Raw genomic sequence first — 19306 nt, 5'->3', positions numbered from 1 at the left:
CAAGAGAATAAAGTCAAAGACAGCATCACAACATAAGAAGAAGTCCCACCCTCCTACCCCACCTCATCCCCCATGCTTTGCCTACAAAGCTTTCCACAGAGGGTACTTTATGACCAGCTTCATTCTATCCCCTCCTTACCTAGATCCTAGCCATTGGGATGCACTCTGGTCTCACCTTTTGGGTAAGGCAACATCCCTATCCCTGTCTTGTAACTTATAAAAGTGACAGTTCAGAGCTATGCAGCTGGATGAATGGCTTGTTTTCAGCCAACATTGGTCGTTCCCTGGACATAGCTTAACACTCTGTCACAGGATTCAGAATCCTGTGGCCAGGCACCAGCACAAGAGACTTGAGTGCTTCCAGCTGGGGTGGGGAGAGACTGTTAGGAGGTAACCTGACCACATTTCTGTGGCATGAGCTTCTCTAAGCTGGTGTGGATTAAGGCAGGCCATTTGAGAACATTCAGAGATCTGTCTGGCAGGTACTTTGTATGTGGAACACACACCTTGTCTTAAAAGCAACCTGATCCCACAAGTATCAGAGAATGGCAACAGGGAAGCCCTTCCCTTCTCATGGGGTGGCAGTCTTTCACTCACAGACATAAAAGACTAAAGCCAGGTGCGGTGCTGTGTGGTCCCTGATATTCTGGAAGTGGATGTGGAAGAATCTTTTGAGAGCAAGAATTTGAGGGTGGCCTGGGCATCATGGTGGGACCCTATTTCCTGTTGCCTTCTGGTTGCCCCATCTTTCCTCAGCACTTCCTCCCCACCCGACAAAATGAACAAAATCCTGAAGAGCCACAGCTTGCAGACTTTTGGTCTTGACTCACATGTCACACCTGGCTTGGGTTTTGACTCTGGTAAAGTATAAACATCTTTGGCCTCACTTTGGAATGGTGGCTTCTGAAGGGGCATCTGCCTGGTGAGCTAATCAGCCTTGATGTCCAGTCAAGGACTCAGACCTTTGTTTCTATAATGTTGGATGATCACTACACATGGTTTGAACCTCTGGGTGGGCACAGTCAGTGAATCAGGACAGAATCCTTATCTCTGCTAACTGATGCGGCAGGGGACAAGTGTCTTTCTCTTCCTCTTAAGCTTTGCAGCCTTGGGGACAGAGCACGAAGATTGTCAATCAACATGATCAGAGTTGAAAGCAAAGCTTGCGGAGAGTGCGAGAAAGCTATAATTCTCTTGGATGCAGGAAGATGTCTAGTTCTGGGATGGTCAGGGTGCATTATTCTTTACAGTAGATTGTCTACTTAATCAAGATTTGTGCATCCTCTTGGAAGAACAAATCTTGTTTGGCCTCTGGATACCTGCTGTGTGATATATGACTCCTTCTAAGTGGCTGTCAGGCCGAGAGAAGATGGATCCCAAGTTGAAAGGTAGCCAAGGAGAGACCCATTGAGCTTGCAAGGTGGGTGCCTGGAGTGTTTCGTGGATGGGTCTGGAACGTGGATTCTCTTCCCTCCCTTCATCTAACTCTTCTGATATGAAGAGTTTCAACATGTAAACTGAGCTCACAGAAGAAAAGTCCAAGAGGGGAAAGAGTCAAACCTATTTGGATTCAGTTCATTGGCACAAAAGTAGTTTCTACATTGAGCCCAGTTCCTGTGAAATCTTATGAACCATGAAGGCCAATTAAAACAGAGCCCAGGCACAGGATGAAGCCAAGAGACATGTGTAATTATGGGAACCAGAACTTTAGTAGGGAAAGAAAAAAAAAATAATCCAAGGAGAAGCCAAGGCCAATTATCAGAACTGCTAATTTTACCAACCTAATCATTAATGAACACCATTTTTCTGAAAAGAATGCTAAGAGAGTAATTGTATTTCAAGGGCTTGAAAACTGCTAAACTCTGAAGTTGTACAATTTGTGCAAATTAATATGATAAAAAGAGACAATTAAGGTTTATAATTAACAGATAAATACAAATGATCTGCTGAAGACAATCTCAAGTTTCTGCTCTGTCTTAGGAAGCAGTGTAATTGATTTTTATAAATGCTAATTTACGGTACATGCTCTGTTAACCATTAAAACTGAGACAAGAACATGGAATAAATGTATGTCAAGGACAGAGGCAAGCCAAGGAACTAAAAGCCTGCATCTAGCCAAGGGGAAGAAATAGAAAGGACACCAAAAGCTGGCATGTAGCTTGGGAAAGAGAACAGTAAACCAAACAGATGTCTTCCCCCGGTTTCTTCTTGATCAGCCACAGAGGTAAAAAAAAGCCTCCCCAAATCCATTAAAGGCTGGGGTGTAGCTTGTTGGTTGTGTGCCTGGTTAGCACCCAATAGGCCCAGAGTTCTACTGCCAGCACCACATAAACTGTGTGCCAGGGCATCACACTTCTATAGAATCACACTTGGAAGGAGGCCTTAGAATTATCTAAGGGCAGGAGTTATTGATCATCTTTGACTACACAAGAGTTCAGCAGGCCTTGAAGTAAAAGAGAGAATTAAGGTTTATAATTAACCGATGAATACAAATGACCAGGTGAAGACAATCTCAAGTTTCTGCTCTGTCTCTGTCTTATAGAGAAGTATAATTGATTTTTATAAATGCTAATTTATGGTACATTGCCTTTGCTAACATTGAGGCAATATTCCTGCCTCAGCCTCCTATGGAGTACAGGCATCAATACAGCTGAGCAGCCAGATGTTGACTAGTAGGGGCACTGTAATTTCTCTGGAATTCCAATGGAACTGATTCTTTCAATGAAGAGTGTTGCTTCTATAGTAGGTAGATATACAGAAAAGGCCCAGTCAGACCTCTGTCCTTAGGAGCTGGAAGTGAGCCAGTGTGATCAATATACAACCACAACTGTTCCAGAAAACAGTACAAGAACAGAGAAAGGTAGATGGTTCTGCCTGAGCAGAGGGAGGCTTGAAGAAGCAAGGAGCTGGGTGTTGGTGAATGAGTAGAATTTTCCCTGTTAAAGGAGCTAAAAAAAAGTTACTTTAGGTAGCTAGAAAAACAAAGGAAACATGGTATATCAGGTCTACTGATGAAGAGGGAATCTAGCTGGACCAGACCATGACACGGTACAGGACGTCGGGAGGTGAAGGGTCTGCACTCTTCCCCAGGCAGAGGGGAGATGTAAGATGTAATACATGGGAGGGTGGAAGAAAGCACGTGGGAGACTGAGGAGGAGCAAGTGAAGCAGAGATGGAGATGAGGAGTCATGATAAGGAGAAGAGCCACCTGAGGATATGACAGCTAAGTGATGGAGCAGGGAATCAGGGGGGCTTGATACTCTATGGAACACTTTAGAATAAACCACAAGGCTGATGACACTTTTTAAAACAGGACAATGTTTACTATAGAGACTAAATTAATTCTAGCTTTGAAAATCCACACTGTAGAAAAGGTCAATTTTGCTTCATTTTAAACTATTTTCAAATCTGGGCATGGTGGTATATGCCTGTAACTCTTGCACTTGGGAAACAAGAGGCAGGAGGATTGTAAGTTGGAGGTCAGCCATGGCTGCATCATGAGACCTTGTCAAAGAAATAAAAAAATGTGGCCTTAAAAATATTTTAGCTTGATATTATGTTGGGATAACCTGATACACAAATTGCTTTGAAACATACAAGGCTGTTTAGATGCCTTGAATTTCACCTGGAGCACTCACAACCATCAGGAATTTTTTACATATAACAGCTCAGAAGTGAATACACAGAGGCAATACAGGCATGGCCACTGTCAAAAGGATGGGCTTCATGAGTCTGTTGTCTCGTCAGTCCTGGATTAGTGACTAAACAATGATGTCGATTTCTTCCAAACATCCTACATTTGCTAGAGTGGTTGCCCACGTGATGGACAGTGTCAGCTACTTTTGGATGGACACGTGCAAAAAAATGAATATGCAAAGTCTGAAAAATCTCCATGAGAAACAGGAGAGATTTGACTCAGGTTCCAGAAATCTCTGTAAGAACCAATGCTGTCATCCAGTCCTTGGCGGCCTTACCAGTGGGTTAAATGCCCTTTTGCTGGTGACAATGCTGTAAGTTTCACTGGCCCTAGGCATGAGTCATTCTCTACAGCACTGAAACCCCTAAGTTTTACAAGGAACTATTTTATAGAAGCTCATGGGTTATCTTAGGCTGCATGGGCTACTTTATACCTAATGCTGCTCCTCTGGGGATCTGTGCCCAGGTACCACTCTACTAACCACACAGAGAATGACCCAATTGTGCCTTTAGCTTCCTCTAAATACAGTCTATCGATTTTCTTTCTCCCACAGTAAGCAGGGTTATCGTGGTTGTCCCAAAGCAATTAGGTAAACGAGCGTTTGGCTGGACTGTCCTTCCACCTTGAAGGATCCTCTCTCCTCTTCTCTGTTAGAGCCTTAAAAGCTTTAGTCCCTTAGATAGCCAAGAGTTGCTTTTCTGCATCAATAAGCAAAAGCATTACAATATTAATAACCCTCGGCCACGGGTTTAGCTTCCTCACCTTCTTACCATGCTTGAATGGTTCCCTCCGAGTGTGAAGTAATCAATAGTGGCCAGAAATTCATTCGGGCTCTCACACACTCCATGAAGTTTCCAAAATAAGCTAGTGGCAAGCATTTAATTAGCTCATTTTGTTTCTGCCAAGGCAGAGGTGCAGACTTGAAGAGTCCAGGAACTAGGGATAAAATATAGCTGTTCCACAAGTTTCTATATCTGGTATAAATAGGGATGGGACTCAGAAGACAAACGATTCTGCCTCTCCATTCTCTCTGTGGATCTGGGCATGTGTCTTTAGAGTTTTGACTCCCATTTTAGCAAGGTATCCCTTAGACAGCTTAAGCAAGGTTTCCTCCGTCACCAGAGTCCAGTGCTAAGTGCCAGTCACCATGCTGAGTGTTGAGATAAAAGATGTACCAGACATGCCAAATAGGAAGAGAAAGAGTCAGTCTTAGACAAGCTTTGGCTCTGGACAGCAAAAGGCTCGATGCTAGAACTGTGTAGAGAGAACTGTGTGGTGTGACTATCTCAGGGCTGGGACTGAGCCACCCTCTGGGGCACGGCTAGCTAGTCCTGCAACCCGGGAGGCTGAGGATTATCCGTAGTGTCCAGGTTCTTTCTCTCCCATTTTTTTTTTTTTTTTTTAGCAGGGAAGGATTTATCTTCTCCCTGGGTCCAGGCAACAATATTTATTTCTACACCTCACAAAGCATCCAGAGGAAGTTTCTCTTCGGATGTTTGTGTTGGGAGCTATGGGTGTTTTGCTGATAGCTATCAGTGGTTTTGAAGTCTCTGTGTTTCCATCAAGATGAGCAGGCAGTGAGTCTCACGCACACACAGGAAAAGGCCGAAGTGAACTCCAGGTGAAGAGGAAGCAGAGATTAGCTGGTCTGGAAAGACCTCCTGCTGCACAGGCAGGAAAGCCAAGAGGGTTATGCACAGGCTGAAGGTGAGAATTTCTCCAGCCTTCCTTTGGTTCATGGAGAATCAAACAGCTCCAATCTACTGGGTCAACAGTCCTCATACTTGTATGCATGCATGGGAATCTAATGCAAGCTTCCACTGGGAAGAAAAAAAAAAAGCCACATAGGTGACAGATCTGTCCTCAATGGCTACAGCCTCTTTTGTTACTTAGTCTTTGACTGGATTCAGAAGATTGGAGGCCATTTATATAAATGCCTACTGCCAGGTTGCATAAATTCTGACCCATGGAAAGATTCATGTCTGGGTGGCAAGATGGTGCAGGACATAATGCCATTTGCCACTCCAGTCTATGCTTGATCTCTGGAAGCCATATGGAGGTGGAAGGAGAGAACTTCCTTCTCAAAGTTGTCCACTGATTGCCACATGTGTGCAATCATGTGCATGCCTTGGCACATGCACCCACCCAACATACACTAATAACAAACAAAAGGGCCTTAGAGATGGCTCAGTGGGTCAAGGCTCTGGTTACCAAGGCTGGGGACCTAACTGACCCCAGGACATGTGTGATGGAAGGAGAGAGCAGACTCCCAAAAGTTGTGCTATGACTTTTACCCTCATGCTGGGGTGTGCATGCAACTCCTCAGGGGCACCCCCACATCCACCTCGAGAGAGAGAGAGAGAGAGAGAGAGAGAGAGAGAGAGAGAGAGAGAGAGAGAAAGAGGAGAGAGAGAGAGAGGGAGAGAGAGGGAGAGAGAGGGAGGGAGAGGGAGAGAGAGAGAGAGAGAGAGAGGGAGAGAACAGAGAGACAGAGAGACAGAGAGATACAGAGACAGAGAGGGACACAGAGAGAGATAGAGACAGACAGAGAGGGAGAGGGGGAGACATAGAGAGACACAGAAACAGAGACAGACAGAAAGAGGGAGAGACAAAGAGACAAAGAAAGAGAGATACACAAAGAGAGACAGAGACAGAACATATAAAAATAAAGACTTGTATCTTTGAATTAACAAAGATGTTTCTAAAAATTTATTACAAGGATGAGAGTTGAAATCCACTGAAAGATTTATCTTTTGTTTTTCATATTCTTTGAACATCTGTTATCTGGTTTTTCAAAATTCAGAAATGTCTTAATTAACAGTAAAGTGTAAAAGTGTATACGTGCACCGAAACTATAATGCTGAGGTAAGTGCCTGTGTGCCCACACTCAGGCTAAGGTGAGGAAGTGGAAAGTGCTCTGAACGTTTATGAGCCCTTTACATTGTACTCCCTCATCCTCTGTCAAGTCTCCAGTACATATGCACTAAGGTTTAAATCATCACTGGACTGAAGAGTGCTTGCTGCTCTGCAGAGGACCTGAGTCCAGTTCCCAGCACCTGAATTGGGCAGCCCACAAGGGCCTGTAACTCCAAATCCAAATACAGGGGACCCAATGCTTTCTTCTGGTCCCCAAAGTTACTGGCTTGCATGTGGTACACACATACATACATACATGCACATTTAAAAATAATTTTAAAAATTATCATTGTCCAATAAGCATTCATCACTTATAAGAATATTCCCAAGTGTTATATAAATTCATTCTGTATTTTAAGAAGTTTGTGACTGACTTTTCAGTTTCAGTATTATTTTACTGAGGTAACATATTGTAGATAGCATCAATATAAAAATATTGATACACACAATTAAATTTCATCTATTTTCTCTGTTCTATAAATATACTAACATTATTTGTCTAGACTACTCTTGGTATATATTTGAACTTTTTCCTAGTTTTTGCTATGATCATATGACTAAGAACTATTACTATAGATATATAATAACACATGTACCAAAGATTCTCCTGGGTTTGTTCTTAGAGTGATGGGTGAGATGTACAGCATGTGACTCACTTTACTCTTACTCAAAGTAACCATTATAACTGGGGAAAGCCTCTGGGGTTTCCAGGGACCCATAACCAAGAGAGGTGGCGTTTAGAGCTCCCTACCCAACTTCCCAAATAAGATGCTGGGAAGCTAACAAGAGCGTTCCTTGGTCCCAGAATAGTTTAGACGGACTCTCCTGTCTACTCATTAGTGAGACTATCCTCATGGGTTTCTGTAGTGCCCCTAGTTCAGCCTGGAGCACCCTGACCAATCATACTTTGTGCCAGGAGTCTGAGCAACAGCCAACTATGCCGTTCACCTGACACTTCACACGTGACTTTCTCTGCACACTGTCAGGTTCTCCACAGTAGGAGATGCCATCTTCCAAGGGGCCAGCCTCAGCCCAGCTCTCACTGTATACTCACCAAGGCACAGTATTTACACATTTATTTTTAATATGTTGTTTTCTTGGTCAATGTGGTGGCTATAAAGCTGTGACTGGTTAAGCTTTAATTTGCGTTTTCCTAACTGCTAATGAGTTTGAACATCCTTTGGTTATTCACATTTGCTCTTTCATGAAAGCGGAGGTCAGCAACTTTTTTTCTCATTTGTTTTCCTTTTTTAAAAAATCAAATCATACAAATAACCAGTTATTGTCAATATTTCTTCTAATTCTGTGACTAGATTATTTTATTCCTCTATTATGAGACCTCTGTTTACAGAGTTTCTTTTTTTTGTTGTTGTTGTTGTTTGTGTCATTTTTTTCCTCTTCCTTTCTCCTTTCCTTATTCCTTCTGTCCTGTGTCTCTTTATTTCTTGTTTGTGTGTGGTATGTGTGTGTGGCGGGGCAGGGAGAAGGCTTCAATTTGACTTTGTGCTCTTCCCCAATCATTCTCCATCTTGTTTGGGGGCAGGGTCTCTCCCTGAACCTAGAGTTCTCTGCTTAAGCAAGAGCAGCTGCCAGCGGCCCTCCCTGGGATCTTCCTGGCTCTGTCTCTCCAGATGCGCCCACTGCTAGGCATCCCAGCTCAGGCTCCAGCTTACAGCCATTTCCCAGCCTCCTGTAAACATAACTTCTTAATTTTAATGTAGTCAATGTATTGATTTTATACTTTATGGCTTTTGTGTGGCTTGTGTGTGTGTGTGTGTGTGTGTTTAAGTCTTATTTACAAACTTGTTTCTTATCCTTGGGAAATTCAGATACTTGCCTTGATTTTCCCCTACAAGTTTTGTATTTTAAACTATTTGCCTTTGAAACTTTAACCTTGAACTCTAAAAATACCTTGGTTTTTTTTTTTTTTTTTTTACAAATTTTAGATTTAAAAAATGTAGAAATATTTATATTTTTACAGCTACTATTACGTTTGCTCTGCTAGAAGATATTCTTAAGAGTATTAAATTTTTAAAGGGTTCCTTTGAGTAGAGAGTAGCGCAGGTACTGGGTCACTCTAAAAGGCAAATAGTTGGTTTGCTTTTTAGTGGGCTGAAACAAGGAGCATAGAGGATGGGGACCAGATGGGCAGGGAAGAAAGACAAGGTAAATATTTAGTTAAAGTGAACAGAAATCCTAATTAGGTCAATCCAGTGGAAAGTACCTAGTTAGAGGTTGGTGGGGGTTTCTGATTGGTTAAGCTTAGATTAGTTTTTACTCTTCAGACTGAGAAAGATTTGGTGTTGTTTAGAAGAACCTCAGGTCCTTGCAGCTGTCTCAACCTAATAATTTCCGATCCTCATCAGACCAGAAGTTCTCAACCTTCCTAATGTTCAACCCTTTAATCCAGTGTCTCCTGTTGTGGTGACCCCAACCATAAAGTTATTTCATTGCCACTTCATAACTGTAATTAAGGTTAAGAATTGCAATATAAACATCTGTGTTTTCCTATGGTCGTAGGCGATGCTTGTGAAAATGACTGTGGTGTAAGACAACCTTCTTGCTGGAGCTGCAGAGACATGAGCTTGCTCCAATGTCTGTGACTTCATAGACAGTCTTGTCATCGGATAGAACAAGCTCCTTGTCAGGGGTGTCACCAGGAGGATTTTCTCTCCCTTGGTCTTTGGTACTTCTATTTAAAATTTAAAACCAGCTTTTGGGTTCTATAAACAAATACCTAAAGGTCAGGATTTTGTTATGGTGGCCTCAGTTCTGGAAAAAAAAAAAAACTGACGTCTTTACAAACTGAACTTTCTAACCCATGAACATGATATAGCTTTGTTTTTATTTACTAAAAACAATTTACTAAAGTTTTGTTTTATTCATCTTTCTGATGCTGTGACAAATCATCATGACAAAGAGCAACCCAAGGGAGAGTATGTTTTGGCCCAAGGTTCTAGAGGGAGAATTCATTAATGGTGAGGTGTTGGGAGGTGCATGGCAGCAGGTGGTGGGACCTGGAGCTTGAGAGATCATTTCTTCTCCCTCTCCCTGTCACTCTCCCTCTCTCCCTCTCCTTCTCTCCCTCTCCCTCTTTTCCTCCCCCCTCCCTCTCCTTCTCTCTCTCCCTCTCTCTTTCTCTCTCTCCCTCCCCTCTCTCCCTCCTTCCCCCTCTCTCCCTCTCTCCCTCTCTCCCTCTCTCCCTCTCTCTCTGTTGGGCTCTATTTGGCCCTGGTTTGGGCCTTGAAGACAAACCTGAGCCTGGCTCAAGTTTTGTAAACTGTCTCAGTCATTTTCTTACTGGAGTGACTCAGCACAACCTGCTTAAGCCTGCCTTTGCCTAGCTCCTGCTGACTTAGAGTAAATTTGTTGGCTCCCTCAGTCACCCCATACTCTTCGTCTACTTTCCCCTCCCCCTATGTCATCTCACCTCAGCAGAAAACTCCGCCTCCTCTCTCAGCCCTTTATAAAGAAAGGATTGATACATAAAAACGAGTTCCTGCTTTGACAGACTCCCGGCTTGGGGTGGTTATTCTCCAGAGGCAGGAGATCCAAGCCAGGACACTCACGATCCAAGCCAGGACACTCACCATCCCGCTCAGCCTGGAGAGGCTCAGCTGGACCGGGTTCTCTCCCTTTCGCCTGGTTCTGTCAGCAGAGAGCCTGCCTGGCATCTCTCTCTCTCTCTCAAGCCCTACCTTGTTTAACTTTGTTCCTCCATTGACCACTTCCATAGATATTAGGGTTCTGACAATATCTGTTCTATTATTCTGCTTGTTGTTACTCTCTGGATTTCACAAGTGTTTGTGGACTACAAATGACCCCCTTCCCAAACTGTTGTAATTCACAGGCTGAGCGTGAGTGATCACCAGATCTTTGCTTCGTGAACAATCTTTTTTCTTTCCATTTTTCTTCTTATCGTTGAAAATAGATTCTTTTCTCAAACAATCTATTCTGAGTACAGTTTCCCCTCCCTCTACTCCTTCCCAATCCCTTCCCATTATCCTTCCTCTTTTGATCCACTCCCTTTCTGTCTCTCGTTAGAAAAGATCAGACTTCTAAGAGATAACAACCAAATATGACAAAATAAAATATAAGAAGATAAAACAAACAAACAAACACACACACACCCACCTATCACATTGAAGCTGGACAAGGTGATACAACAGAAGGAAAAGAGCCCAAGATCAGGTACAAGAATCAGAAACCCACTTGTTCACACACTTAGGAGTTTCATAAACAAGCAACAAACAAACAAACAAACAAAAAACAGAACAAAACAAGCCTGAGGTGAAATCTATCATCTACACAAAGGCCCTGGTGCAGGCCTGCGTGGGCCCAGTGTGGCTTCAGCCTCTGTGTGTTCATATGTGTCTTGCTTAGTTGATTCAGAGGGCCTTGTTCTCCTGGTGTCCTCCATCCTCTCTGGCTCTTACATTCTTTCTACAGGGTTCCCCGACCTCTGGGGGGGGGGGGATTTGATGGAGACATCTCACTTAGATCTGTGTGTTCCAAGGACTCTGAGTAATGCCTGGCTGTGAGTCTACATCTCGTCCCATCTGCTTCAGGAGGAAGCTTCGCTGGTGACTGGATAAGATCCTGATCTATTTCCCTGGCCTGCTCAGCCAAGGGATTGCATTATCAACCACATGACAAAGAAAGCAGAGAATGAAGTGGGAGTGGGACAAGACTATAAACAATTCAAGCCCACCCTCGGTGTCATACTTCCGCCAGCCAGGCTGTCCTTTCTCAAGATTCTATAACCTCCTCAAACAATGCTGATTGATGGAGACCAAGTGTTCAAAACACCTGAGGCTATGGGACGCACTTTTCATTCAAAGCCACAAGAGATTATAATAAGGCTTATAATGTCTTACCATTTAAAGATCTTTTAAGTTATGCTATTAAGAATGACACTTGATGTTTCACTCCTAGGCTGGAAGGTTGGCCCAGTGGTTCAAAGTGCTTATTCCTCTTGCAGAAGACCTGAGTTTAGTTCCCAGCACCCATATTGCTGGCTCACAGTTGCCTGCAACCTCAGCTCCATGGGGTCTTACTCCCTCTTCTGGCCTCTGCAGGCAAGTGCACTCACTTGTGCACACCTTTCCCACACCTACACATAACTAAACATAATAAAAATCTATAAAAAGGGTCTAAGAGAAACTTAACTTGTTTGTGTTGATTTCTTCATAGTTTCTTATAAATTTTAGCAATTCACCCTGTAGGGATTTGCTTTCTACCTCCTCAAGCCCACTTTCAGCACACACAGTGAAGTTGCTCTTATTTTCTCTTCGTCTTGCCTCTCTGCTGGCCAGTGTTGAACAGAGACTAACTTGCCTCACCTCTTATCTTAAAGGGAATGTTTCCAGCTCCTCACTGTCTGCTGCATGGTTATCATTATAAGCATCTCATTGTATTGGGTTTTCATCCGTTCTGAGTGTGCTATTTTATTCTTTTAAAAAATTATGAGAAGGAAGCCACTGTCTTTTCTCCCACCCCACCACACGAGGCTGCGACTCATGATTAAAGAATGCCATGGGTTCCATTGGGGAAAGTCCTTCTGAGGAATGTCATCTAGCATACAGACGCTCACAGTAAGATTTAGGAGGAACCCGACATGTGGAAAAATCAGAGACCTAGAAAAGCAGATGGAGAATGCCTACCAGGGGACCAAAGGGAACACAGTACCCAGCAGCTCAAGTCGGATGAGAAGTGAGTCGGAGAGACGACTGGAGGTCAAGGAATGAAATTTCTGAGGCCCTGGAAGATGATTTTCTTAAGGCTAAATCCCGGAACAAGAAGTTATATGATTATGGATCCAATATACCAGACAGATGGAGTCACAGTGGTTATAAAGAGGCATATTCTGAAGAGTTTGAAACAGACAGTAGTGACCAGCAAGACATTACCAAAGGGGGAAAAAATCTCCCCAGGTAAAGTCATCTGCCCTCACATCCCAAAAGGTAAGAAGAAGTCAAAGAAATCTCATAAGAAGAAGCAGGAAAAATGATTACACACACACACACACACACACACACACACACACACACACACACTACCACTACCACCACCACCACCACCAAAAACAACAACACCAAAAAACAAAACAAAACAAAACAAAACAGAAGAAAAACAAAAAAGGGAAGCTACAGACATAACAGCAGATTCCTCAAGTAAGTTCTCAGAAGAAACGGAGTGCCTAGTGCCGGGGAAAAGGAAGCAACCACGCAAGAGCAAGGGACAGTCTCCTAAAAACGCTTTACCTTTAGGGGAGAAAGTGACACTTCTCAGTTAGATGACTCTGAAACTAGCAGTTCTGAGGAAATGGAGCAAAGAGACACTAAGAAAGCCAAAAGGAAAACGAAGGAGAAGAGTGTCCATGTTCCCGTGCCTGACCCTGGGGTACAGGAGAGGACAAGCAAGTGCAAGAATTGGAAGGTGGCTGAGAGCTCAGAGGATGGCTAAGTGGAAGAGCAGCGGCAGTCCTGCTTCCCACGGACTCTTAAAAATGGAGGTTTGCGCTGGGCGGTGGTGGAGCATGCTTTTAACCCCAGCGCTTAGAAGGCAGAGGCAGGCGGATTTCTGAGTTCGAGGCCAGCCTGGTCTACAGAGTGAGTTCCAGGACAGCCAGGGCTACACAGAGAAACCCTGTCTCGAAAAAAATAAAGAAAAAAAAAGATTTATTAAAAATGGAGGGTTGCCAGTGACTCCTTCAGAACAAGAGTCTGAGGTCAGAGGTCGGAGGTCAGAGTTGTTCTGCCGCAGATACCTTCTTTCCTATTTTGGCTTGTTAATCTCCATCCCTTTTTTGTTGTTAATAGGGAATCTGGTATTTTGATAAGGTTTCTTGAAGAGATAATGTTTTTTTCAATGCATAACTTAGGGCAGAATACCTATAAAACAAATTAAAGAACCCAGAAAGCTGAACTCAGTAATGACTTGGGCATACTAATTGGAATGTTGGATGTGGGGGACTCAATGGTCCAGGATGAAAGAGGAGCACTGAAGTAGTGCTAAATGGGATGGGTTGACAAGGAGACCTTGCTTTTTCTATAGTAGGGATGCTGCCTTCAAATCTTGTGCTTTGGTTCTTCTGGAGCTGGGCCCTATAGGCATCTAGTTTACTTAGTGAGGAAATAGTTATAAGAACACACCTTTTCCCTTCATGGTAATATCTACAGATGATTGCTAAGGAACCTAAGGTTTTCTTGTTTATTTCCCTCCTACTCAGGGTCTACAGCATAACTCAAATGTAACAGTAACTGGAGAGTAAATGTTTTCCTAGTTCCATTACTGTATCCTGCCTACATGGGCTTGTGTTTGAAATTATTTGTTTAGTTATCCTATCAAATGGAAAGAACTGGAAAGTAGCCATGTTGCCAATGATGCTTTCAAAGAGATTCAGGGCATCAGCCACCTAAATGTCTTTTGTTTTTCTTTTTGCAAGTTGAGGATTGAACCAAAGGTCTTGCATATACTAGGCAAGTGTTCTACCACTGAGCCACACTCCCAGTCCTTTTATTTTCCTTGTTCATTTCTAATTCTATTAATGAATTTTTAGATTTTCCCTGAAACCAGTTGAATCAATTCCAAAAATGAAACACACTTCTCAGGGACATACCCGCTTCCCAGTCTGACTTTGTGTTTTAATTATCAAGAACATATTCTTTCCCCCTGCTGACTACTGTGATCCTGACATTAAAAGAAACCAAAGTACCACTGGAAAGTGGCTGGTAGAACTGTTGGCTTTTCATTATGAGGAAGGATAAAGTGACATTGTCAGGGTTTTTGTTTTTGAGGTTGTCACTTTGGTACTGAGTGAAATGCACGAAAACTCAAGACTGTGGGTCATGCTTCTGCCACTGATTGAGTTCTAGAGCAGGTTAGCTAACCTCCCTGGCCTTACTTTTTGCATGTGTAATACAAAGATACTTCATGGTTAGCATGACAGACAGCAGCAATAGAATACAACAATGCTAATATCCCATGAAGTGGCATTTTATAGTTCTAACTAAATCTGTGCTTTTTAGGAACATATTCCTAGTAAAGTGCTTGTTCTTAAAATTAAAAAGAAAAGAAAATAAAAAATGAAAGCTAGCTTTTGTGACATGGCCTTCCCTATTAGAATATACACGATTATGTTGTTTTTCTCACTTATTAATATGATCAACGTTTTCTAATGTTACATCATGACAGCCTTCACTTTTCTTGTTGTGTGGGAAATGGACCTAGGACCTCTCACATGCCACACCATCTTTGCGCTCATGAGATGGTCACTCTAATTATGATTTTTTCATATATTACTTAAATCAATTTGCTAATTAAAATATTTTCACATTTATGGCTTGTGATGTTCATTTCCTTATTGTTCTTAGCAGACTTTGATGCCAAGAGGGCTTTTTATGGTTTGAAAGATTTCATTTTCTTGGAGAAGTTTCAGGTTCATAGCAAAATTGAAAAGAAGGTACAGAAATTCCCATATACCCATGGTCTTCAGTCTATGGAGAGTCTCACCATTATCGACATTTGCTACCAAAGTAGCAACTTGTTACAGTTGATAAACCTATATTAACACTTCAAGTTCTGTGACTCTCCGGTTCCTTCCTACGGCTGTAGATCATGGAGGTTTACATGTGTGTATCCTGGCATGCGTCTACTCTTCAGGTGTGTATGGTCCTCTGTGTAAGGATATTTTACTGGCCTAAAACTCCTTTGTGCTTGGGCTGCTCATGCCCTTGTCCCTTCTGAGATTGCTTAAGTAAGAATAGTGAGACAAAGACAAGATGCAGATATGAGGAAAAAAAAAGGTGAATTAGGTTAGAGGCTAGAATGCAGGATTTATGCCATGAGCATTCTTATGAGCATTCTTACGAGGCTAGGAATTTGGCCTCGAGTGTCTTAGCAATGAATTTAAATCAGTTTTGTGATTCACAAGAAATCAGCCAGATAGAATCAAGGAAGCTGTTTGGAAGCAGAAGAAGATTTTTATGAGGTGACCCCAAAATGGTTCAGGGACTATTCTGTGAAGTTGGACTACCTGAGTTCCAACCCCATTTTACAGTTTACTGGCCATGTCCTTTGTTCAAGTTGCCTAATCTCTGAGTGGTCTAGATTGCTCACTTGTTAAGATGATTATGGTATCTATTCATCGCTGTGCTTCGCTGGCTAAATGAATCAACACGCATTAATTGCTTTGTAAAGTGATTTTATTTTTTTTTTCAGGACTCAGCAAACACTACCCAGTTTATTTTTGATACAGAGAACAGAACAAAAATTCCCCCTGAGAAAACACTGTTTGGTGAGGACAGTGATGCTGACAAAATCCTTGGAAGGATTACTATTATCCTGTCATTTCGAGCATGTGCATCTCTCAGGCAAACTTTTGCAAGTAAGGCTTTCCCACCTAAACTTGCTCAGTTTGGGGTGCAGCGAATACCTAGAACACAGACACATAAGCACATACTTTTGAAACTGGAAGATTATAAATGGAGACCACCTTGCTTCTGTATGGTTCAGAATGTACTTAAGGGCATGACCAGTCATCTCTCTTTGGTAGGTCTGGGTGTACTACTGTGCAGCCAAGAGTGGCCAGTGCCCTACGCTGCATTCTATCTTGGGAAAAATTAAAATCACATACTGTGAAACTATCACTGTGACCATAAATTATTAAGGGAGTTCAGGTACCAGTATCAGTTACTTTTCTCAAGAGTGTGACAGAATGTTTGACCTCTGCAACTCAGGGAGGAGAGGTTTATTTTGATTCATGGTTCAGGGAGTTCAGTCTATCACAGAGGGAAAATGTGGCTGGGACAAAGGCCTTTAGCCAGAGACTTCTTGCTCACATCTCAGAACCAAGAGCAGGGGGAAAGGGGATGGAAGAGAAGGGGAGGAGTTAATGACTTTCTGAGGTGTTTCCTTTTTTATTCAGTTAGGGACCCCCACTTATAGAATGTGCCACCCACATTCAGAGCCACATCAGTGAATCCTCCCTGGAAACATGCTCATAGACCCACCCAAAGGTGTGCCTCACTAATGCCCTAGGTTTCTTAAGCCAATTAATTTGACAATCGACACCATTACAATACCTAAATGAATTAACTTACTGAGCTGGATAATGACTGTACCACATTCCAGTTAAATGGTTGGGTACACTAAAGTTATCACACTCGAGTTCACTATGTGCTGAACAACCAGGGCAGGATGACTTGTGCAACTCGAAAGTGGTAGAGCTGAGATTCACAGCAGATGGGTTGGCTCTTAAGTCCAAGCCAAAGTGAGATGCCTCCACAAAAGAATGAGTTTATTTTAGAATAAATAACTTGTGTGTGGCCCTTGTTTGTGGTAGGAATTTCATACCTGGCTACTATATCCCAAATGACACATACTGCAAGCCTTTCTTTCGTTTTGTCCAGGAGCCATCCCCTTGTACTACAAGATTCTTTTCAAAATGAGCTTTAGTAAGTCTCTGAAGAAATCTTGTCGTTTCATTGGAAGTCCATCTGTTCATTCCTTAGTGGTATCTGACAGGGTCTCCTCGTGTTCACTACAAATCTTGAGCCTCTAAGATCTTAGCAATGTGCAACTCTGCCGAGGAAGATACAGGAAAAAAATTAAACATTATAATAAGGGGAACAAAAAAATGTGGACTTTGCACTAAAGTAGGTGAGTGTGGAAAGGAACTGGAGAGGACTGGAAACAGGAGGTGCTGTGCATGTGCATAAAGGACCTCAACTGCAGGGCAGTGCTCTGAGGGAAGACAATACCCCTCATCCTTAGCTCAGAGCATCACAAAGCATTGCTGTGTTCTCTGTGTGTCATGTCTGGAGTCATGTGGTTTGAGTTGGTTTTGTATGGATGTCTCCACTGTAAAGTTACCATGCTATGGTTTGAGACTTTGAGACTATATATTGTATATTGCTCTTTGTTTCTGCTCTGATAGAGATTGGTGTCTACAAATGAGCAGGTATTTTGGTGCCATTTTCAAAATAAACAATGCATTCAATTCCTTGATTTTGCCACACCACTCTGCCTCCAGAAGTCCCTTGGTCCTCAAAGGTCAAATACCAAGGACCTTGCCAAATTCATGAAAATGCAACTAAATACCTAAAGCACGCTACTTGGCAAAATTATCCCCAGGTGACCTGGCTTTCCCCATATCTAACAAGCCAAGCTCATGTAGTCCAGGGTGGAACTCTGGCCAATTCCTGGAATTATGAGACACTTTAGATTTTCTAGGTCAGGTCCCTTGTGTCTAGGTGGGGCTCAGTAGTGAGTCATGTTTATAGAGAATAAACAGCTATCTTTACAAAGTGTGGTTTCTGGTAGCTGAGGGTTTGAGTATCCTGAGGGTCTTATCCTTCAGTCATGAAAGAACCCACAGGAAAATCACTTTCTGAAAGTAATTTGAGAGGTGGCCCCATGACCTCAAAGGAAAGGCAAAAAGATGGTCTAACTAGAGTTCTATACAGGGCAGAAAGGTACATTCATATAGGCAAGGCTCTGAAGGCTGACCATCTTGTCCCTCATGAAAAGGATATCCCATAACATGGTCTTCTTGTAGAAAAAAATTAAAAAATGGATTTAAGATTGCTGAATCCTTCTGTACATTTGAAAAACAAGACATCCTGGGGTTGTCCTGACTTGTGGATGGAGCTGAAAAACAAGGCTTTCTTGTGTGGGCCTATGTTGCTTAATGCAATTGACTGGGAGAGGTATACAGAAGAATTGTGTGTGTGTGTGTGTGTGTGTGTGTGTGTGTGTGTGTGTCTAGCAGAGATTGGTGATGTGGCTCAGTGGTTGTTAAGAGCATTGACTAATCTTGCAGAAGACCCAGGTTCAGGTCCAGTACCTACATGGTGCAAACAACCATCTGAAACTCTAGTTCCAGGGATCTGAAACCTTTTGTTTCTGGCCTCCATGAATATTGCATACATGTGATATACTTACATGCATGCAGGCAAAACACTAATACATACAAAATAAAAATAATAAATATTTTTAAAAAATGGCTGCCCTTAACCCTTCCAGTAAAGGCAGAGAGTCCTAGAAAAAGAGGGCCTTTCCTTGGCCTATTGAACTGAAGAAGGACACAGAGACCTGGATAACAGATGCTAGATGATGTTTGGAGTGGGAATGGAAGCCCAGAATGGAGTCCTTCTTTGTTCTCCTTCCTCAGGAATGAAATCTTGAGTCAGGCATCTCAATAACCTCTCTCTCTCCCTGTCATGAGTCCATCTGTCTTTCCAAGTGATTGCTGTTGGCATGGTCATTTGTACTTCCCCTTAGTAAAAATGTTAATTGTTCTGTTTTCTTCCACTCGGTCAGTTGCATACGTGCCCTTTCTCGCACAAACTTTGGACCCTTTGAGCAATTCTATTATTGTAAGAAAGGTTTTCCATTACTCTGTGTTTATTTATATCTCTATGAAATTTATGGGTTCTTATTTTTTGTTCCATGAATCATAATTCATTAGTACTATTATTTATTTTGGTGCTCAAAATATCTCAGACTTGATGAAATATTGTCCTCTGTTATCCCAATACTTTGTTATGAACTTAAGAACAGAATCAATATTAGGCTGTCTTGGAAACTCCTTTGCCAATGAAACTAGTCCAGTACTTTTAACATTAGCCTTGGTCAGATTTTTAGAACAAAGATAGAAAGCAGCTACATTTTTTTTTTTTTTTTTTTTTT

General features: G+C 42.3%; 1 long non-coding RNA gene and 1 pseudogene across 1 annotated transcript; one reads left to right on the top strand and one right to left on the bottom strand.

Annotated features, from left to right (window-relative positions):
- The first annotated feature begins 12143 nt into the window (after positions 1-12143).
- Positions 12144-13078, top strand: LOC116081024 (annotated as a pseudogene).
- A 2723-nt stretch (positions 13079-15801) lies between these two features.
- Positions 15802-17125, bottom strand: LOC116079583. The gene is made up of 2 exons (XR_004114047.1): positions 16970-17125; positions 15802-16049 (listed from the first exon to the last, which is right to left on the bottom strand). It is a non-coding gene; the product is annotated as an uncharacterized LOC116079583 (long non-coding RNA).
- Between the last annotated feature and the right edge of the window lie 2181 nt (positions 17126-19306).

The sequence above is a fragment of the Mastomys coucha genome, unplaced genomic scaffold, assembly GCF_008632895.1.
Source record: "Mastomys coucha isolate ucsf_1 unplaced genomic scaffold, UCSF_Mcou_1 pScaffold6, whole genome shotgun sequence".
Lineage (NCBI taxonomy): Eukaryota > Metazoa > Chordata > Mammalia > Rodentia > Muridae > Mastomys > Mastomys coucha.
The sequence above is the reverse complement of the archived record's forward strand: the minus strand, read 5'-3'. Positions and strand labels throughout refer to the sequence as shown.